Raw genomic sequence first — 23,454 nt, forward strand, 5'->3', positions numbered from 1 at the left:
GGCAGTTGTTGGAGTTAATTAAATGTCGGGGAGCATTAGGAGCTACAAGAGCGGCGGCTCCGGAGTTGCCGGAAACCTCTGGGAATGACAGGGAACGACAGGGAACAGTATTTATTTGATGTGGCTTTGATGCAGATTTTTTTGGGAATGTGGGGCAGGTCTGCCTCACCAGCTTGGCCTGAAATCCCAAATTATTTCTTTTACCCCCCGCGCCATCCCCGATTCCAGGGATTGCTCCCCTGGCAGCATTCCCGGGATGGATCAAACCTGGCCGGGCGGTTGCGCTGGTATCGATCGGGATTTGGAGCCTTTATTCCCAGACAAGGATATCGATGGGAGCAATGGGGCGGAAAATGTCGTGGCTCAGCTCGGGCTGGCGTTAAACTCCTTTTCAGGAATCAAATCCCGGTGTTTTCAGGAATGTCTGGCTCTCCTGGGATGGACTGACATTCCCAGGAACCTACGGTGGAATTTTTAGCTGCGTTCCCATGGGAAGTTCGGAGGATTGGGAAGGGGTTGGAAAGGGCCTGCCCAGCTGGTTTGGGTGGATCATGGAATATTGGGGTTGGAAAAGCCTCCAAGGCTATGGGATCCCAGCTGTGCCACAGCCGGGCATTCCCTGGATACACCAACAGCCTCCGGAAGAGGGATGGGAATGGCTTTGGAGAGGGGAACATCCCGGCAGCACCAGGAACAAGATCCTGACCCTGGGATCCACATCCCAAACCCAAATCCCAGGATTTACGAGCAGGAGCTGCACCAACAAATTCTCTCCAAGAGCAAGGGACAGCTCCATCCAAAGGTTCCTTTGGGTTGTTGAATTCCCGAATCCATTTCCCCGGGATTGTGGGAAGCTGCTCGGGATGCTGAGCACGGCCCGGCTGCCGTGAGGAGATGGCTCAGCCCCAACCCCGGCAGCTGCTAATCCCGACTGTTAATGAGGAGATTTGGGATGAGAATTCCGGCACCGAGGAGGCTCCGCTCAGCCCCAGCAGCTCCCGCGTTTTCCTTCCCCCAGAGCCACCCAAACTGCCTGCCACAATTCCCTGCCACAATTCCTGGCACAATTCCCGGTTATGTTTCCCTGCCACAATTCCCTGCCACAATTCCCTGCCACAATTCCCAGTCACAATTCCCAGTCAAAATTCCCAGTCACAATTCCCAGTCACAATCCCTGTCACAATTCCCTGTCACAATTCCTGTCACAATTCCTGTCACAATTCCTGTCACAATTTCCTGGCACAATTCCTGGCACAATTCCTGCCACAATTCCCTGTCAGACTTCCCAGTCACAATTCCTGTCACAATTCCCTGCCACAATTCCCAGTCACAATTCCTGCCACAATTCCTGTCACAATTCCTGCCACAATTTCCAGTCACAATTCCTGCCACAATTCCTGGCACAATTTCCAGTCACAATTCCCAGTCACAATTCCTGTCACAATTCCCTGCCACAATTCCCAGTCACAATTCCTGTCACAATTCCCAGTCACAATCCCTGTCACAATTCCCTGTCACAATTCCTGTCACAATTCCTGTCACAATTCCTGTCACAATTTCCTGGCACAATTCCTGTCACAATTCCCTGTCAGACTTCCCAGTCACAATTCCTGTCACAATTCCCTGCCACAATTCCCAGTCACAATTCCTGCCACAATTCCTGTCACAATTCCTGCCACAATTCCCTGTCACAATTCCCTGTCACAATTCCCAGTCACAATTCCCTGTCACAATTCCTGTCACAATTCCCAGTCACAATTCCCAGTCACAATTCCCAGTCACAATTCCCAGTCAAAATTCCTGTCACAATTCCCAGTCACAATTCCCAGTCACATTCCTTGTCACAATTCCCAGTCAAAATTCCTGTCACAATTACCAGTCACAATTCCCAGTCACATTCCTTGTCACAATTCCCAGTCAAAATTCCTGTCACAATTCCCAGTCACAATTCCCAGTCACAATTCCTGCCACAATTCCCAGTCAAATTTCCTGCCACAATTCCCTGTCACAATTCCTGCCACAATTCCTGTCACAATTCCCAGTCAAAATTCCTGCCACAATTCCCGTCACAATTCCTGCCACAATTCCTGTCACATTTCTTTCCACTATTCCCTGCCACAATTTCCTGTCACAATCCCTCACAATTAACAGCCAAAATCCTAATTTTATACACCAAATTCCCTGCCAATATTCCCACTTGGATCGCCACAATTAAAAGCCAGCATCCAGAGGTTTTCTCCCATATTTCCCTTTTCCAGCAGACACTCCAGGGATATTTGGGGCACCCCTCAATCCCTGGAATCTGTGACCCCCAAATTCCTCCACTCCCACGTTATTTTGGGAGATTTATTGAAATTTTTGGATTCCGGGCACCTCTGGGTCTTTTCTAAACTCTGAAAAATTCAATTCCACGCACCCAGGGTTGTTTTCCCTCCCTCCCATCCCATGATTTGCATTCAGCTCGGGATTCACATCCCGGCAAACGCAGCAGCCTCGTGCTCCTCATAAATTCATGAGTGCCGATTCCTGGGGGGAATGGCAGGAATGCCAGCCTGGAAAACTCCTGGAGCAAAAAACTCTTCCCTTTTCCCTTCCCTTCCCTTCCCTTCCCTTCCCTTCCCTTCCCTTCCCTTCCCTTCCCTTCCCTTCCCTTCCCTTCCCTTCCCTTCCCTTCCCTTCCCTTCCCTTCCCTTCCCTTCCCTTCCCTTCCCTTCCCTTCCCTTCCCTTCCCTTCCCTTCCCTTCCCTTCCCTTCCCTTCCCTTCCCTTCCCTTCCTTTCCCTTCCCTTCCCTTCCCTTCCCTTCCCTTCCCTTCCCTTCCCTTCCCTTCCCTTCCCTTCCCTTCCCACGCTGCCCTCAGGCACTTCCAGGGATCCAGGGTTCCTCTGGGAATTCCATCCCAGCCCCTCTCGGCCCCCAGAGCTCCTGAGGGGATGCAGGGAATGCTCGGGATGGGAATCCCGGGAACAGGGAAGGGATGGAAGGACGGACATGGCAGGGCTGCTCCTTATGGAGCCTGGGATCATTTTCCTGCCCAGGGATCATTTCCCTATCCAGGAATAATTTCCCTATCCAGGGATAATTTCCCTACCCAGGGATAATTTTCCTGCCCAGGGATAATTTCTCTATCCAGGGATAATTCCCCTATCCAGGAATAATTTTCCCACTCAGGGATGATTTTCCTGCCCATCCAGAATGGGGTGGGAACCTTGCTGGGAATGCCCCGGGAATGTGCCCTGGAGCCACCTCGGCCCCACCTGGAGTGGGATTTTCCCTGTTCTTCATCCCAGGAATGCCAGGCAGCTCCTCGGGATGGGCAGGACCGGCATTCCCAGTGGGAATTGCAAACCATTCCAGCAGCAGCCTGGAAAACCCCATCCCCCAGCTCCAGATCAAACTCCAAGAAAAATAAATGTGGAAACCTCAAAGCACGGCCTATCCAAGCCTTTATTCCAGGGTTTCTTGTGGAATTTCTCCTCACTCGCCCCTCCCCGGCCTCTCTCTCCTCTGGCATTCCCAGGAAGAGCTCAGCTCCTGCTGCTTCCCAAAAAACCCGGCTGAATCCTCCTGTCCCTGCCCTGGCATTTGATTCCTTATCAGGGGAAGGAATTGATTGTGGGAATGATTGGATAAGGCAGAGCCAGGTGGCTCCACGACCTTAAAATCCACCTGTGAAAAAAATAAAAAGGGAGAAGAAAAGACTCGGGAAGACTTTGCTGGAAAATTGGTTTTTTTTACCATTTCCAGGCTGCTTTAACTCTGCCCTCAGATCCGCTCCAGAACAACCTTTTCCTCCCAGAAATGTCACAGCCAGGGCTGGTCCCAGCAGGAATTCGTGGTCAGGGAGATTCAAAGCCAGGCAGCTGGAATATCCCAGGTGGGATGCAGGGATGCAGGGATGGGAATATCCCGGGTGGGATGCAGGGAGAGCCCCCAGGATGCTCCCAGGGCTTGGCACATCCAGGGAGCAGCCGGGATGAGCAGGCCCCCGTGACAGGGGTTTTTATCCCAATTTTCCACGATTTTTCCCGGTTTATGAGCCAGCCCCCTCCTGCTGGATCTCCCACCCCGGCGCCGGCGGTCAAAAAGGACGGGATGCGTTTCCATGGCAACAATTCCCATCCAAATTCCTTTATGGTGTCCCCTGTCCCCCTGAGTGTCTGTCCCCTGTCTCCCCAGGTGTGCCCTGTCCTTTCTATGGTGTCCCCTGTCCCCATGGGTGCCCCCTGTTCCCTCTGTGGTGTCCCCTGTCCCCCATGTGTCCCCTGTCCCCCCAGGTGTCCCCTGTCCCCCGGGTGTCTGTCTCCTGTCCCCCCAGGTGTCCCCTGTCCCCCGGGTGCCCCTCGACCCCCCCAAGGTGTCCCCTGTCCATGTGGGTGTCCCCTGTTCCCTCTATGGTGTCCCCTGTCCCCATGGGTGTCTGTCCCCTCTCCCCCAGGTGTCCCCTGTCCCTGTGGGTGTCCCCTGACCCCTCTATGGTGTCCCTTGTCCCCTGTATGGAGTCCCCTGTCTCCCCAGGTGTCCCCTGTCCCCTCTGTGGTGCCCCCTGTCCCTCCAGGTGTCCCTCAACCCCCCCAGGTGTCCCCTGTCCCTCCAGGTGTCCCCTGACCCCTCTGTGGTGCCCCCTGTCCCCATGGGTGTCCCCTGTCCATGTGGGTGTCCCTTGTCCATGTGGGTGTCCCCTGTCCCCCCAGGTGTCCCTCAACCCCCCCAGGTGTCCCCTGTCCCTCCAGGTGTCCCCTGACCCCTCTGTGGTGCCCCCTGTCCCCCCAGGTGTCCCTCGACCCCCCCAGGTGTCCCCTGTCCTGCTGGGTGTCCCCTGTCCCCTCTATGGTGTCCCCTGTCCCCCCAGGTGTCCCCTGCCCCCTCTATGGTGTCCCCTGTCCCCTCTATGGTGTCCCCTGTCCCCCCAGCTGTCCCTTGACCCCCCCCAGGTGTCCCCTGACCCCTCTGTGGTGTCCCCTGTCCCCCCAGGTGTCCCCTGTCACCTCTGTGGTGTCTCCTGTCCCCCCAGGTGTCCCCTGACCCCTCTGTGGTGTCCCCTGCTCCCCCGGGTGTCCCCTCCCTGGCTGCCCAAGGGGTGACACTCGTCCCCTGCCCGGAGGAGCTTTTCCCTGGATGGAAACCTCGGGAACAATCCCAGGGAGCGGCCGGGGCTGTGTGAGGTGCCCAGGCCGGGGTGGCCCTGGCACTGTTGGGACATCTCGGGGCTGGCAGGACCTTGGTGAGGACCTTGGCAGGACCTGGCAGGACCTGGCAGGATCTGGCAGGTCCTTGGTGAGGACCTTGGCAGGACGTTGGTGGAGACCTTGGTGGAGACCTTGGCAGGACCTGGCAGGACCTGGCAGGACCTTGGTTGGTGCAGGTGATGGATTTGGTGCTGGCAGGAGCAGCAAGGCCCTGAGGTGACAGCAGTGACCCTGAGGTGACAGTGGTGACCATGAGGTGACAGCGGTGACCCTGAGGTGACAGCAGTGACCCTGAGGTGACAGCGGTTACCCTGAGGTGACAGTGGTGACCATGAGGTGACAGCGGTTACCCTGAGGTGACAGCGGTTACCCTGAGGTGACAGTGGTGACCCTGAGGTGACAGCGGTGACCATGAGGTGACAGCAGTGACCCTGAGGTGACAGCGGTTACCCTGAGGTGACAGCGGTGTCCCTGAGGTGACAGCGGTGACCATGAGGTGACAGCAGTGACCCTGAGGTGACAGCGGTGACCCTGAGGTGACAGCGGTGACCATGAGGTGACAGCGGTGACCCTGAGGTGACAGTAGTGACCCTGAGGTGACAGTGGTGTCCCTGAGGTGACAGTGGTGACCATGAGGTGACAGCGGTTACCCTGAGGTGACAGCGGTTACCCTGAGGTGACAGTGGTGACCCTGAGGTGACAGCGGTGACCATGAGGTGACAGCAGTGACCCTGAGGTGACAGCGGTGACCCTGAGGTGACAGCAGTGACCCTGAGGTGACAGCGGTGACCATGAGGTGACAGCAGTGACCCTGAGGTGACAGCGGTTACCCTGAGGTGACAGCGGTGACCATGAGGTGACAGCGGTTACCCTGAGGTGACAGCGGTTACCCTGAGGTGACAGTGGTGACCCTGAGGTGACAGCGGTGACCATGAGGTGACAGCGGTGACCATGAGGTGACAGCGGTGACAGATGGGCCCTGCCACCACCCCCTGCAGGCCTGTAGACATTCCTGGGGGACGCGGCTGTCACCTCCTCCGCGGGGTCTGGTCTAACAAAGCCGGGCTTGGGGAGGGGACGGGCTGGCAGGAAAAGGAGCTTTGGGAGCGATTCCTGCTGGGGCACCTGGGGACATCCCAGAGCAGGAGCCGCAGGGGCTGCTCTGCCTCAGCTCCCTGGGGCTGCTTCCTCTGCATCCCCCGGGATCCTTCTGGATCCCCCGGATCCTCTGCATCCCCCGGGATCCTTCTGGATCCCCCAGATCCTCTGCATCCCCCGGGATCCTTCTGCACCCCCCTGCATCCCCCGGGATCCTTCTGGATCCCCTGGATCCTCTGCATCCCCCGGGATCCTTCTGCACCCCCCTGCATCCCCCAGGATCCTTCTGGATCCCCCGGATCCTCTGCATCCCTCTGGATCCTTCCTGATTCTTCTGGATCCTCTGCATCCCCCAGGATCCTTCTGCACCCTCCCACATCCCTCTGGAACCTTCTGGATCCCTCTGGATCCTTCTGCATCCCTCTGGATCCTTCTACATCCTCCTGCATCCCTCTCGATCCTTCTACATCCTCCCACATCCCTCTGGAACCTTCTGGATCCCTCTGGATCCTTCTGCACCCCTCTGGATCCTTCTACATCCTCCTGCATCCCTCTGGAACCTTTTGCTTCCTCCTGAATCCCCCTGGATCCTTCTGGATCCTTCTACAACCCCATGCATCGCCCTGGATCCTTTTACTTCCTCCTGAATCCCTTTGGATTCTTCTGGATCCTTCTGCTTCCCCCTGGATCCTTTTCCATCCTCCTGAATCCCCCTGGATCCTTCTGGATCCTTCTGCTTCCCTCTGGATCCTTTTCCATCCTCCTGAATCCCCCTGGATCCTTCTGGATCCTTCTGATTCCTCGTGCATCCCCCTGGATCCTTCTGGATCCCCCTGGATCCTCCTGCATCCTTCTACATCCTCCTGCATACCTCTGGAAACGTCTGGATCCCCCTGGAAACTTCTGGATCCTTCTGGATCCTTCTGCTTCCCCCTGGATCCTTTTCCATCCTCCTGAATCCCTCTGGATCCTTTTCCATCCTCCTGAATCCCCCTGGATCCTTCTGGATCCTTCTACATCCTCCTGCATACCTCTGGAACCTTCTGGATCCCTCTGGATCCTTCTGATTCCTCGTGCATCCCCCTGGATCCTCCTGCATCCTTCAGCATCCTCCTGTATATTCCTGGTTGTCCCTGCACCCCCCCAGAATCTTCCTGAACCTTCCTGCACCCCCGAAATCCTCCTGATTCCCTCTGAACCCCCCAGAATCCTCCTGATTCCCTCTGTACTTTCCCGGGATTCTCCTGATTCCCTCTGCACCCCCGGAATCCTCCTGATTCCCTCTGAACCCCCCAGAATCCTCCTGATTCCCTCTGTACTTTCCCGGGATTCTCCTGATTCCCTCTGCACCCCCGGAATCCTCCTGATTCCCTCTGAACCCCCCGGGATTCTCCTGATTCCCTCTGCACCCCCCGGAATCCTCCTGATTCCCTCTGAACCCCCCGGAATCCTCCTGATTCCCTCTGCACTTTCCCGGGATCCTCCTGATTCCCTCTGCACCCCCGGAATCCTCCTGATTCCCTCTGAAACCCCCGGAATCCTCCTGATTCCCTCTGAAACCCCCCGGAATTCTCCTGATTCCCTCTGCACCCCCCGGAATTCTCCTGATTCCCTCTGAACCCCCAGAATCCTCCTGATTCCCTCTGAACCCCCTGGAATCCTCCTGATTCCCTCTGCACCCCCGGAATCCTGATTCCCTCTGCACCCCCGGAATTCTCCTGATTCCCTCTGCACCCCCGTAATCCTCCTGATTCCCTCTGCACACCCCGGAATTCTCCTGATTCCCTCTGAACCCCCCGGAATCCTCCTGAATCCCTCTGAACCCCCTGAATTCTCCTGATTCCCTCTGAAACCCTTGGAATCCTGATTCCCTCTGAACCCCCTGGAATCCTCCTGATTCCCTCTGAAACCCCTGGAATCCTGATTCCCTCTGAACCCCCTGGAATCCTCCTGATTCCCTCTGCACCCCCTGGAATCCTCCTGATTCCCTCTGAAACCCCTGGAATCCTGATTCCCTCTGCACCCCCCGGAATCCTCACGCACCCCCTGCACTTTCCCGGGATCCGCGCCCCTCGGAATGCGAAATTCCCACCCAGGGCTGGGGGTCGGGGTGGGGAAATCCCCTCGCGGGCATTCTCCAGGTGGGGAAATTCCTCAAAACCCCCCAAAAATCCCAATCCCCGAGGTGATGCCGGGGCTGGGAGCGCGGCCGGAGGCGAGGGAGCAGAGCCGGGAGAAGGGAGGGCTGGAAGGGAGCCGAGGAAGGAGGAAAATTCCCTTATCTGCGGTTTGAAGGGAAATAAATACATTAAAAATCGGAAGGAACAAAAGAAAACCCAGGCGAGCAAATGGAGATCTCTGGGAGGGGAAGGGAATTGATAAAGAGGAGCTTATCAGGAGGCAGAGCTGATAGTGAAGAGCTCCTCAGATCCGGGCTGGAGCTCGGAGAGGACGGGGAAGGGAATGGGATCCTCGGGAAGTGGGAAGCGCTGATAAGGGCCCGAGGTGACTCAGAAAATATCATTTAAATTTAAAAAAAAAGGGGAAAAAAAGCCCCCTTCTTTTGTTTTCAGCTCCTGAACTTCCCCGGCTGCAGCTGAGGGGAACGAGGAGGAGAATCCACCCCTGGAGCTGCTCCCGTGGGTTCCTTGGGAATTCTCTCTGAAGGAGGTTTCAAGGAGGGCCTGGAAGGGGCTGCGGCTTCCCAAAATCCCTCCCGCTCCCAAAACTCATCCTGGGGAGGCACAGAATCCTCCTCAAATCCATCCTGCATCCTCAAAAATAATCCAAAATCCTCCTCAAATCATCCTGCATCCCCAAAAATAATCCAAAATCCTCCTCAAACCATCCTGCATCCTCAAAAATAATCCAAAATCCTCCTCAAACCATCCTGCATCCCCAAAAATAATCCAAAATCCTCCTCAAACCATCCTGCATCCCCAAAAATAATCCAAAATCCTCCTCAAACCATCCTGCATCCCCAAAAACAATCCTACATCCTCTAAAACCACCCCGCACCCCCAAAATCCATCCTAAATCCTCCCCAAACCATCATGTATCCCCAAAATCCATCCTAAATCCTCTAAAACCACCCCACATCCCTAAAAACCATCCTATAACCCCAAAAACCATCCAAATTCTTCTTCAAACCATCCCGCTTCCCTTAAAACCATCCCATAACCTCAAAAAGCATCCTAAATCCTCCTCAAACCATCCTGCATTCCCAAAAACCATCCTAAATCTCCCAAAACCACCCTGCATCCCCAAAATCCATCCCAAATCCTCTAAAACCACCCTTCATCCCCAAAAATTGTCCTAAATCTTCCAAAACCATCCCATAACCCAAAAAGAAATGTCCTAAATCCTCCAAAACCGTTCTCCATCACCAAAAACCATCCTGCATCCCCAAAAACCATCCTAAATCCTCCAAAACCATCCTGAATTCTGAAATCCATCCTGCATCCCGCTGAATCCATCCCGAATCCTCAGAAATCCTCATTCCCATCCCTCTCCCACCACATTCTGCCCACAGGTGCCCCGATCTTCTCCTCTTCCCTGATATTCCATTGCCAATCCTCTTCGGATGCTTCCGGAAGGAAAACGCGATCGGGGTTTTTGATTTTTCATTTTTCAGCGTCTGTTTTACAGGAAATTCCATCCGTTTATGGAATTTTCCTCCCTTTTTCCCATCGTCGTTGTAAACAACCTTCAAACAGCAGCCGGAGCCGCAAACATTCCGAGGGGAAGGAAGTGATGGAGATCCTGGAGCAGATAAGGAGAGCTCGGCCTGATAAGGCCGGGAGCTGCTCGGTTTGTTCCTTTGTTTTCCCAGAAATCGGCTTTTCCCCGTTTATCCCACCAAAATCCAGCTGGAAACAAACATTTCCCTGCTCAGGCTTTGGGAAGCGGCGTCTCCAATTCCAAAGGGGAATTTCGGGTGGGGAAATGGGGAGGGAATTTTGGGGGAAAAGGGGCCGATGAATTCAGGGATGGATCCCGTGGGAAGGGTACCGGGTGTCCTGATGCCCATGGACTGCTCCAGGATTCCAGGGGTCCTGATCCCACTTTTTCCTGATCCCGGAATGCTCCAGAATTCCTGGCGTCCTTCTCCCACATTTTCCTGGCCTTGGAGATCTCCGGGATTCCAAGGATGCTTCCCTCACCTACCCCTGATCCCGGAATGCTCCAGAATTCCTGATGTCCTTCTTCCACCTTTTCCTGGCCCTGGAGTTCTCCAGGATTTTTGGGGTTCTTCTCCCACCTTCCCCAGATCCCTGAGAGCTACAGAATTCCAGGTGTCTCCAACTTCTCCTGCCCCTGGAAAGCTCCAGGATCTCAGTGTCCTTCTCCCACCTTTTCCTGGCCTTGGAAAGCTCCAGGATTCCAGGGGTCCTTCTCCTGATCCCAGAGTTCTCCAAGATTCCAAGTGTCCTTCTCCCACCTCCCCTGAGTGCTCCAGAATTCCAGGTGTCTCCACCCTCTCCTGCCGCTGGAAAGCTCCAAGATTCCTGATATCCTTCTCCCAACTTTTCCTGGCCCTGGAGTTCTCCAGGATTCCCAGTGACCTCCACCTTTTCTTGGCCCTGGAGTTCTCCAAGATTCCAGGTTTTCTTCTCCCACCTTTCCCTGGCCCCACTGCTTCCAAAATTTATGGATTTGGGGACCCCTTTGGAGCAGCCACTTCTTCACCTCCACCTGGGGGATGAGGAATTTCCGCCCGCGCGGATCAGGGATTCCCAGGAACGAGCTGATTCCCGCCTGATTTTTATGCAGATTCCCAGAATTTCTGGCTTCTCCCAGAGCTGGGAAAGGTCCAAATTCTGAGGAAAAATGAGAGAAAAATGTCAAAGAAAAAAAAACTCCGTCGTGGGAGATGAATAATTCAGCTGCCAAGAGAACATTATCAGTTAATGATCTGTAATTATTAATTAATAATTGAGGCTCTAATAGGCAGGAAATGAAATGCTTAATTGCATCATAACATAATTAATGGAATTAGTGGCTGGGAATTCAAGGAGCTGCAGTGTTGGGGTTTTTTAAGGAAAAATCTGATTTTTCCGAGTGGTGGTTTTTGTTCCATTGGAACTTGGGAAGGTGTGGGAGAGGAGGAGGGGGAAAAAGAGGAAGAGGAGGAAAATTCGGGAGCTGAAGGACCCCAAAACTGGGACAATTCTTCCCAAAACCATGGGAAATCAGGACACAGATTTGCCAAAACTTTGAGATAGCACAGACCTGAAAATATTAAATTAACAGGAAAAATTATTTAATAAATCAATTTCTGGGCTAAAAACTACAAATCCAGCGGAGTTTTCCTCCATGAGGATGGACAGAGTTACAGATCCATGGATTCTCCTGCATGTTCACAAACCCAAGGCCACCCCCAGGCCCCATTCCAGGGTTTTCAATGGAAAATCACAGCTGTTCATTAATGATGGGGATGGGGTTCATGGGGTGTTTTTACTGTTTCATTCCTCTCCTGTCCCAGCTGCCACTCCAGAGGGACACGGATCGTTGTCCCTTCCCAGGAAAAGGGGATTTTCCAGCAGCGGGGTGGCCATAAAGGCAGCAGCTTCCATCTGCTGGCACCAGGAAGGGGCCAATTAAATCCTGGGAATGCAATTCCCAACCTGTTTATAACTAATGAACATTCAAGTGCTCCAAGTAACCCCAAATGTTCCTCCAGGAGAATTGTTGGAGCAAGGGTGGGATGAGGCCTGGACGGGAATTTCGCATCCTGCTTGGGTCCAGCAAAAAATCCACCCCGAATTCCCCCATCCCATCCCATCCCATGGATCCCATCCCATCCCATCCCATCCCATCCCATCCCATCCCATCCCATCCCATCCCATCCCATCCCATGGATCCAATCCCATCCCATCCCATGGATCCCATCCCATGGATCCAATCCCATCCCATCCCATCCCATCCCATCCCATGGATCCCATCCCATCCCATCCCATCCCATCCCATCCTATCCCATGGATCCCATCCTATCCCATCCCATGGATCCCATCCATCCCATGGATCCCATCCCATCCTATCCCATGGATCCCATCCCATGGATCCTATCCCATCCCATCCCATGGATCCCATCCCATCCCATGGATATCATCCTATCCCATCCTATAGATCCCACCCCATGGATCCCATCCCACGGATCCCATCCCATCCATCCCACAGATCCCATCCCATCCCTCATCCTTCAGCCTGCAGGGATTTATTGATTCCCCCATTCCCTGTGGGAAAAGGGGACCCCAAACCCCCCATTCCCAGCCCGGAGCCAACATCCCCCTCCCTTCCCGGGAAAATGCTCCATGAATCCCAAACAAACAGATTTCGCTCAGCTCTGAGTCTTTTCGGTTTTCTGTTGTTGTTGTTTTTTATTTTTTTTGCTTTCCCTTTCATGGCAGATTTTCGGGAAGGCGGCAGCCAATGGGAGGGGAGGAGAGGGATTGGAAAGGGATTCAAAGGAGCTTTATCACAGCAGGGCCAGGAGCACATGGAGCCTTGGAGATAGGGGAGAGCGGGCCGCAGATCCGCAGGGTTCCTTTGCTCTTCCCTTCGGGAAATTGCATCTCCTCTCCCTGTTTTCATGCATTTTGTGCAGGGCTGGCATTCCTGCCCAGCCCTGCAGGCCGCAGGAATTCCACACATCCCCCGCTTAAAGGGTGGGGAAAAATCCCCAGGATCGGGGAGGAGTTGTTAAATTTTTGGAATTTAAATGTTAAAGGTGAACTGTCCTCGCCTGCGTTCCTGGAAATACCAGGAAAGCTCGGGAAAGGGATTTTAATGCTCAGCTGTTCTTTTTTTGGGGCACAGATCTGGGGTTTAAGGGGATTAAGGGATGGAGGGATGGATGGATGGATGGATGGATGGATGGATGGATGGATGATGGATGGATGATGGATGGATGGATGGATGGATGGATGGATGGATGGATGGATGATGGATGGATGGATGGATGGGTGGATGGATGGATGGATGGATGGATGGATAGATGGATGGATGGATGGATGGATGGATGGGTGGATGGATGATGGATGGATGGATGGATGATGGATGGATGGATGGATGGATGGATGGATGGATGGATGATGGATGGATGGATGGGTGGATGGATGGATGGATGGATGGATGGGGGATGGATGGATGGATGGTGGATGGATGGATGATGGATGGGTGATGGATTTGGATGGATTTGGATGGATTTGGATGGATTTGGATGGATTTGGATGGGTGGAAGGAAGACAGGAGAAGGGCAGGGATGGATGGATCGGACCCAGCACCTCCTCCACATCCCTAAGGAGCCCCTGAAGGGACAGTGGTGGCCCTTGGGTGGCTGCCAGGCCACAGATGAGTCTGGAAGTGCATTCCCGCATGATCCTGCTTTTTAAGGATCCTTCCGATCCTTTCCATGAGCGGAGCTGTGCTGTCCCCACCCAGCTGTCCCCAGGCCCTGGGGACACCCCCACTGTCCGTGCGGGATCCCAGGGGACCAGGGGCTGCCACCCATTAGCAATTCCTGCAGCCCTGCAATCCATCCCGCTCCTTTCGGGATCGCCGGCCGGAACTCAGCCGCTTCCGCGCTCCGATCCCATTTTTCATCCATGTTTTATTCATGGAGGGGGGGTCAGGTTTGTATTGGAGGATCAATAAAAGCCTCCATCACGGCGCATTATTAATTAATAAGGAATCCATTATCTGCAGCCAGCCCGGCCACTCCCTCGGATTTTCTCCCTGGAGAAGCTTTTTGGGGGCAATTCCGAAAATTTACAGCCTGGTCGATCTCCTTCCCTCCCTCCTCCTGCCCGGGGATAATGGGAACTTTATTTAGCACCGGCTGTCCTTTGTCCCCGCTGATGTCCCCGCTGGTGGCCCTGCCCTGCCCGGATCCCACCACAGCCCCAGATCTGTGGGAAAGGCTCGGGAACAGCATCCCGAGCTCCGTGGGGTGGTGGCCTCCATTTATTTTGGATTATTTGGCTTTATTACCTCTTTTATTTTGTCTTTGTCACACCATGACTGGACAGGGAATGAGTTTGTGGCCACATCCAGGCCTGGATGGGGACATCGTTGTGGGAGGGAGAAAATGGAGGCAAGAAAAATGAGGAAAATTCAGGATAAATCCATAGGAAATGCAGCCCCTCAGGCCCAGAATGGAAAATTTAGGATAAATCCATAGGAAATGCAGCCCCCCCCAGGCCCAGAACGGAAAATTCAGGATAAATCCATAGGAAATGCAACCCGTCGGGCCCAGAACAGAAAATTCAGGATAAATCCATAGGAAATGCAACCCTCCAGGCCCAGAATGGAAAATTCAGGATAAATCCATAGGAAATGCAACCCTCCAGGCCCAGAATGGAAAATTCAGGATAAATCCATAGGAAATGCAGCCCCTCAGGCCCAGAATGGAAAATTTAGGATAAATCCATAGGAAATGCAACCCCTCAGGCCCAGAATGGAAAATTTAGGATAAATCCATAGGAAATGCAACCCCTCAGGCCCAGAATGGAAAATTCAGGATAAATCCATAGGAAATGCAACCCCCCAGGCCCAGAATGGAAAATTCAGGATAAATCCATAGGAAATGCAACCCCTCAGGCCCAGAATGGAAAATTCAGGATAAATCCATAGGAAATGCAACCCCTCGGGCCCAGAAAGGAAAATTCAGGATAAATCCATAGGAAATGCAGCCCCTCAGGCCCAGAATGGAAAATTCAGGATAAATCCATAGGAAATGCAACTCCTCAGGCCCAGAATGGAAAATTCAGGATAAATCCATAGGAAATGCAACCCGTCAGGCCCAGAACGGAAAATTCAGGATAAATCCATAGGAAATGCAGCCCCTCAGGCCCAGAACAGAAAATTCAGGATAAATCCATAGGAAATGCAGCCCCTCAGGCCCAGAATGGAAAATTTAGGATAAATCCATAGGAAATGCAACCCCTCAGGCCCAGAATGGAGAATTCAGGATAAATCCATAGGAAATGCAGCCCCTCAGGCCCAGAATGGAAAATTTAGGATAAATCCATAGGAAATGCAACCCCTCAGGCCCAGAATGGAAAATTCAGGATAAATCCATAGGAAATGCAGCCCCTCGGGCCCAGAACGGAAAATTTAGGATAAATCCATAGGAAATGCAACCCCTCAGGCCCAGAATGGAAAATTCAGGATAAATCCATAGGAAATGCAACCCTCCAGGCCCAGAATGGAAAATTCAGGATAAATCCATGGGAAATGCAGCGCCTCAGGCTCAGAACAACCCGGGCTCCTGCTCCAACCCTTCCTCTCCCTCTGGAATTCCTGAAAAAGGATTCGCCAAGGAATCCCTGGGAAGGGACAGAAAACCTCTCCCATGGATTGGGGACAATTCCAGTGACCCCGACCCCTTCCCACGCTGCACCTGCTCATAAATCCAACCCTAATCAGCACTAATTAGCTGTAATTAATGGAGAGGGAGGAATTATTAAGGGAAATCATAAAGCCCTTTGCCTGGGTAGCCTTGGGACAGGTCGGGATTTTGGGAGAATGGGAACTGCTGGATTCATCAAAAATGAGCCCAGCTCAAGCTCTGACCTCCCCATGCTAATTAACAGCATGGTAATTAATTATTCAGCAGCTTTAATGATGGAATCTCCCATCTGCTTGTGCTGGGAAACACCGGGATGGGAATGATCCATGCTGGGATCCATCCCAGCTGGAAAACCAATAAATTAGGGAATTCTTGACTCTTGAAAATTGATTTTGCTCCCCTGGGGATTCAGGAAAATTCAGGAGAGGAAAACAAGGAATATCTGGGGCCAATAAATGCCTTTGATTTCAAGTTTAATTTAATTTCAATTTAAATTTTGATTCCAATTTCAGTTTTGATGTCAATTCTGCTTCTATCCCTACTATTTCTATCAAAGTTCCTATTTCCATTTTGATTTTGTTTCCAATTGTAATTCCAATTCCAATTTCAATTGTAATTTCATTTTCATTGTTATTTTTGTTTTAATTTTTACTTTTTAGCTGTGAAAACCTTCAGGTTTTACTCTCTTTTATCCTTAAGTAATAGCAGTACTTCCCAACCTCTCAGGCATCCAAAACCCAGCCAGGAGAGTTTGGGAATGTTTGGGCCAGAGAGAAATTCGGGATAAGGGTTTGGATGGATACTCCTGGAATAAACATCAGATTTGTGTCAGCTCCTTCCGGCCCCGGAGTCTGAGCAAACCCAACCACCAGGAATTGATTTTCTAAAAATGTCAAACACACAGAAAAAAAAAAAAAAATAAAAATAAAAATCCCAAACCTGCTGTGGATAAAAAATGTTGGTTTGTGGGGAACAGTTGAGCTCCTTTCCTGCCTCCCCAAAAATCGATGGGAAGAGGACATGGAAAAACACAGTGGGCTCTAAAGTGTAAATAATGGGAGGATGTGATTTAAAAATGGCTCGGCAAGACGGGGACGAGGCCAAATTCCCTCGGAATGAAGCCGGGACTGCAGAACTTCCATGTGAGAAGGCTGAAAATGCAGGAATGGAAGGGAAAAGGGGAAAAATGGGGCTGGGAATGAGGAGGGAAGGGGAGGAAGCAGCTCCAGAAGAGCAGCACTTGGCCAGGGTTGTTTTGGAGCAGAAAATGGGGGAAAGAATGAGGGGAAAACACAGCATTAAATCAAAGTTTGATGCTGGAATACATGGAAGGGGATCGGCTCAGGGTTTGGGGCTTTCCAGGGGGTTTGGGAAGGGAGGGATGGCAGGGACGGGAAGGAGCAGGGATCATCCCATCCCTCCTCCCACGGATGCAGCTCATCCCAGATGATCCCTCCAGGTCATCCAGCAGCAGGAACAGCTGGGAATGTGCTCCCCTAAAAGCGCTCTTCAATCCCATTCCCATGCAAATGTCGCCTCCATAAAGAACCGGGAAGTTCAGCGCAGGCTCCGGGCTGGCATTGCTGCAGAATATGTTGAGTTTGGAATAAATCCCATTTTTCCCATAGTTTTGAGCTCCCTGGTGCTCCAGATGCTCCTTTAACGCTCTCCAGTTCTTGCTGCTCCCATCAGTTCCAAATCCATGAGTGGGGGAGCTCCAGCTCGTGCAGCAGTGGGAATTCCCAGCCCTCATCCCTTCCTTTTCCCCATTTTCCCTGGAATATCACCCTTGGAGCATCCCAATGTCCAGCGGGAGCTGTGGTGGCAGTGCCACCCTCCCTGCCCGTCTCCATCCCCCCGGAGCGTCCCACGATGGCAATTCCCACATCCCATTCCCACTGGGATGAGTCCTGGAGAGGAGAAGTGTGAATGAGGCATCCAGGAGTGGTGGAAGGGGAGCAGTGGAGCCAATTCCATTGGAATTCCAGTGGGAGGACCTTGCTGCCCCGTCCCGGGATTCACCTGCAGGCAGTGGGATGAGCTTCCTCCTCCTCATCCTTCATCCCTCCTCTCCATGATTTGCCTTTCCTTGCTCATAAAATGGGAATTGTTCCAGCTCGGAGGAGCCCCTATCCCATTCCCATTCCCATTCCCATTCCCATTCCCATTCCCACTCCCATTCTCGTTCCCACTCCCATTCCTGTTCCCAACCCCATTCTCATTCTCATTCTCATTCTCATTCTCATTCTCATTCTCATTCTCATTCCTATTCCTATTCCTATTCCTATTCCTATTCCTATTCCTATTCCTATTCCTATTCCTGTTTTTGTTCCATTCTTGTTCTCATTCCCAATTCCATTCCCATTCTCATTTCTATTCCAATTCCACCTTCCCATTCCCATTCCCATTCCCATTCCCATTCCCATTCCCATTTCCATTCCCATTCCCATTCCCATTTCTATTCCCATTCCCACTCCCATTCTCGTTCCCACTCCCATTCCTGTTCCCAACCCCATTCTCATTCTCATTCCTATTCCTATTCCTATTCCTATTCCTATTCCTATTCCTATTCCTATTCCTATTCCTATTCCTGTTCCCGTTCCCGTTCCCGTTCCCGTTCCCATTCCCATTCCCATTCCCATTCCTGTTTTTGTTCCATTCTTGTTCTCATTCCCAATTCCATTCCCATTCTCATTTCTATTCCAATTCCACCTTCATTCCCATTCCCATTCCCATTTCTGTCCCATTCCCATTCCCATTCCCATTCCCATTCCCATTCCCATTCCCATTCCCGTCCCCATTCCCATTCCCATTCCCATTCCCATTCCCATTCCCATTTCCATTCCCATTCCCATTCCCGTTCCCGTACCCATTCCCATTCCCATTCCCACTCGCATTCCCATTCCCATTCCCATTCCCATTCCCATTCCCATTCCCATTCCCATTCCTATTCCCATTCCCATTCCCATTCCCATCCGTGTCCCGAACCTTCCGTAAAATTCCAAAATCATCTGGGAAACGAGCATGGGATCCCCGAATCCATGAGGGGACGCCATGGGAAATGCTCTGATCCCACGGACAGGCAGATCCCACATGGATGCAGCAGCTTCCCGATGATCCCCCCCAAAATCCACACGGGCACCGGGGTGGGAGTGGGAAAGCGGCCCCCAGGGGAATTCTGCCACCCTAAAACCAGGAATTGTCGCTGTCACCGCCCCATTCCCTCCTTCCCAACATCTTCCCACACTCCCAACCCCATCCCTGCACGCCGTGGGAACGGGCACGGGAACGGATCCCAGCGGAATAACCCCGGAACAAGCGGCACCACTGGGCTTTCCAACGAGCTTTTTTAGGGCTGGTTTGGGATTATTTTTATTCCAAATCCCCCAAAGACTCGATCCCAATTCCCCTTTAAATGGCCAAACCATAACATTGGGAATTTGCCACGGATCCGAGATGGATTGAGCTCCTCCAGCCTCCTTTTGCAGGGAATTTATCGGTGCCATAAATTCCCCCGGACGGGATTGCTGTGAGTGCCATAACACATCCTCCAGACAATCTTTTATCCATCAGGCTTTGTCCTGCTTTTTTTGGAGAATATTTATGGACTGGGAGATGTTCTGGGAAGAGGAATCACTCCTGAGTGTGTCTCCAGCTCTCCGTGGCCACGGATAATTTGCAGGAATGCTCAGCCCTGCTTCAGGTTCTGTTTTTGAGGATTTTTGAACTTCTTTCAGGCTCAAAATTTGATTTTAGGGATTCCCAGAGCTCCTGTTTTCCCCAAAAAATAGCTCCATGGAAAAGGGGATCCTAAAGCTCCAACCAATCCCAGCAGGAGACTTTCAACCCCATTTTCCTGCATTTTCCTGGATGGGAAAAGCACCAAGGAAAAGGACTTGGAATGGGCGAACAGGGAGAGGAATTTTCCCGGATGGCAATTCCCGTCCCTGTGGCTGTGCCCCGAGGCTCCTGGCTGGGAAAACAAACGGAATCCAATCCTTCCATAAAAAGGAAGGAGAAATCCGCCTGGAAAAGCACCTGAGGCTCCCGGAATTTCAATTCAAGCTTCTCCTCCCAGCCCTGTCAGCAGCCAGGGAGCTCCATCTGCTCCCGAATCCCGCATGGAGTCAAATCCCACCTTCCCTCTCCGCGGGCAGGTGCCAGGGCTAAAAATATTCCCAGAAATGCCCCTTTCCTTGGCAGCCTCCGGAAAAGCTGGAACTGCAGCAGGACGAGGGCCGGGAAGGAGCTGAGCTGGGGTTTTTAGTGGGATTTCTGCCCAAATCCAGGATTTTCCCTTCTCCTGGATCACTTTAATTAATTCCAGTGAATCAGCAAATCCCATCAGGAAAGAACAACCCCAGTCCCAACCCCACTGGTATTTCCAGTGTTTTCCTGGAACGTTTTCCATGCTCCCATCAGGAATCAAACCTGGGTGGTTGCTGAGGGGGAAAATCAAATTTGGGATGGATTGGTTTGAAGTTTGAGGGAGCAAGCTGTTCCCACACGGACTCCAGATGATCCCTGGAAAAACCTGGATTTCCCTTTCCAGCAGCACAACCCAGCCAGGCTGAAATAACTGAAAAACACGGGATTTCCATGGTGAAATAAAACATAAAATAAAATGGAATCAAATAGAATCAAATTGAATCAAATGGAATAAAATTAAATCCCTGGAGTCATGGCTGCCGGAACCATCAGCATTCCCAGGAGTGAGATCCCTATCCAAGGAAAGCGAGAGGCTTTGGCTGCACAAATTAGATTTCCCCAGGCAGCAGCTTAATTAAAACTATCGAGTGCTCCCAGCTTTTGGAAATTAACTTGGAAAGTGTTTGGATAAAAAAAGCCTGGACGGGTTTTTTGTTCCTTTTCTTCTCCCTGGAGTGGTGGGAAAAGGAGAAAAAAAGGGATTTTTTTCCCTCCTGGATTCTTTGGAGGGCAGGAAGCAGCAAAGGGGGGGTGAATTTTATTGGGATAAACCTGGATTCAGCCGGGTCTCGGGTTAACCTTCCCCTAAATTTTTTATTTGGAGCTGCTTGGATTCCTCGGAATGGCTCCTCTGGTTTTAATCCCAACCCGATGCTCTAAAAATCCCTAAGGAAAAATTAAAAAAACGGTGGGATAACGCTGCCAGCACTGATCCAAGCAAGAGGAGACAGGAATAAAAAAAAAAAAAGAGGGAAAAATCCTTGGACAGAGGAGCAGGAAGCGTTAGGGAGCATCAGGAGGGATCAGATCCGCCGGGATGAAGAGGCCGCTCCGAGGAAACAGGAGCGGGATGATCCCGAGCCCCTTCCCGCGGGAATTCCACAGTTTGGGGGCAATTTTTCCCATCTGCGCCTCCGCGGCTCCGATTCCACGGCCAGAGGGGAATGTTCCCGCCTGGAGAGTCCGCGGGAAGGAGGATGTGGGAATATTGCGGGGATGAACACGGCATGGGGGCATCCAGTGGGGATTTATGGGATCAAACGCATCCAAGGAACCTGGAAAGAGGAGCAGATCCCATGGAGGCATCTCGGTAGGGATTTAGGGGATCAAACACATCCAAGGGAATCTGGGGATTCCAGTGGGATTTATGGAATCAAAAACCCAAGGAAGCCTGGAAAGAGGAGCAGGGAATGTTGATCCCATGGAGGCATCCCGGTGGGGATTTAGGGGATGAAACATCCAAGGAAATCTGGGGAAGAGGAGCAGCTCCCATGGAGGCATCCTGGTGGGGATTTAGGGGATCAAACACATCCAAGGAACCTGGAAAGAGGAGCAGATCCCATGGAGGCATCCCGGTAGGGATTTATGGGATCAAACACATCCAAGGGGAATGAGGGGATTCCCAGTGGGAATTTATGGGATAAAACATCCAAGGAAATCTGGGAAAGAAGAGCAGGGAATGCTGATCCCATGGAGGCATCCTGGTGTGGGATTTGTGGGATTTATGGGATAAAGGGGGCCTGGGATATGGATGAGTCGCAGGGAATGCTGATTCCCATGGGAATGACCCGCCAAGATTTGGGACAGTGCCGGAATCCCAGTACCAACCTGGATGGGCTCCATGAGCTTCGGTTTTCCCAAAATCTCACCCCATTCCTGCCCTTTGGGATGGGGGGCCCCAGCTGTGCCTCCATCAGCATTCCCAAATCCCAGCAGGGATGCAGGGAAGGGGCTGGAATTCCCTCCCAGGGGAACCTTCGGTGATCCCACCCAACACCTCCATCCCAGCCCCAAATCCCAGGAAAATGAGGTGAATTTTCACCATTTCCCACAAGAAAAAAACCCCCAAATTCCAGGAGATGAAACCCAAACCCCTTCGAGTGCCCACTTCCCATGGGCATCCAGCTGGAACCTGCCCCAGAATTCCAGGGAAAAATAAAACCAGCAGCAGGGCCGGACAGAGGGAAGAGAAGAGAGGAAAAGAAATATGAATAAAAAATCCTTGGATAACCCAAAATCTGCTCCCAGGAGGAGGGTCCAAAGCCATTTTTAATGAGCTCCGCATTCCGCTGGAACCCAGCACGGAATTATTGTCCGTTAAATAAACACGGATGATTATTGGGAACATATTCCCAGCGCCACAGGTCGGGGCTGCCAGCTGCTCCCGCCACCTCTTCCCGGGAATTTCTTCTTTGCTCTGCATTTATAGGGAAAAGAAGATGGTTTGGGGTGGAAAAGCATCCCAGAAAACTTTGGGATCTCCCCCTGGGACAGCGCTGGGTGGAAAAGGAGCTGGTTTAGGTGTAAAACCATCCCTGATCCCAAAAAAACTCAAGATTTTCTTCTGGAACAGGGGTTGGATGGAAAAGGAACCAGTTTAGGGGGGAAAATCCACCCATGATCCCAAAAAAGATCAGGACCCCCCCGGCACAGGGGCTGGGTGGAAAACAAGCAATTTTAGGAAAAAAACATCCCTGATACTGGGAAAACTTCTGAATTTTTTCCCTGGCACAGGGGTTTGGATGGAAAAGGAGCCAGTTTAGGGGGAAAATCCATCTCTGATCCCCAAAAAAATCAGGATTTTCCCCTGAAACTGCAGTTGGACAGAGAAGGAACCAGTTTAATGGGGGGAAATTCATCCCCGATCCCAAAAAAACTCAATATTTTCCCCTGGAACAGAGTTTGGATGGAAAAGGAACCAGTTTTAGAGGGAAAAGCCATCCCTGATCCCAAAAAAACCTCAGGATCTTTGCCTCCACAGCATTTTTCCACGAGCCTGGGAAGGGAAGATTTTTTTTTTTTTTTCCTTCCATAAATTGTAATTGATTTCTTTTTTAATGGAATATTGTAATGGAATATTGTCCAACGTGCACAGACTCCTGGGATAAATTATTCAGCAGCACATTTTTAAATAATGCAGCCGCTTCCTGCTCGGCTTTCCTGCTCCTTAAAACCTGGGATGGGAAGGAATCTCCACCTCTGGAGTCGCCATCGCTCTGTGCCCCGAGTGCAGCTGGTGGGAATTAATTGGAAAGGTGAAAATTCATTAAAGTCGTTATCCAAGGCTTGGATTTACTCCTTGCTCTGAGAGCCGTGGGTGGGAGAGGAGCAATTCCCGCTTTTCCAGGGGATGCTGGATCCGGGGGTGGAGGTGGCAAAGAGGGGATGGAAGTGGAGGAAAATCCAGGCGGGGTCCAGGTGGGATCCATGGGAGAGGGAAAAACCCCGAGTAGGAATTCCCGAGTCCTGGAAAATCGTTGTTATTCCCGATTCCTGTTGGTTATTCCATGAGGAGCAGTGGGGAAAAGGGGGATTCCAGGAAGGAGCTTGGATATTCTGGGAATTCTCCACTCCCTATTTCCCAGCCCTTTCCTCAGAACTTCCCAGA

The sequence above is a fragment of the Lonchura striata genome, chromosome 22, assembly GCF_050655825.1.
Source record: "Lonchura striata isolate lonStrDom1 chromosome 22, ASM5065582v1, whole genome shotgun sequence".
Lineage (NCBI taxonomy): Eukaryota > Metazoa > Chordata > Aves > Passeriformes > Estrildidae > Lonchura > Lonchura striata.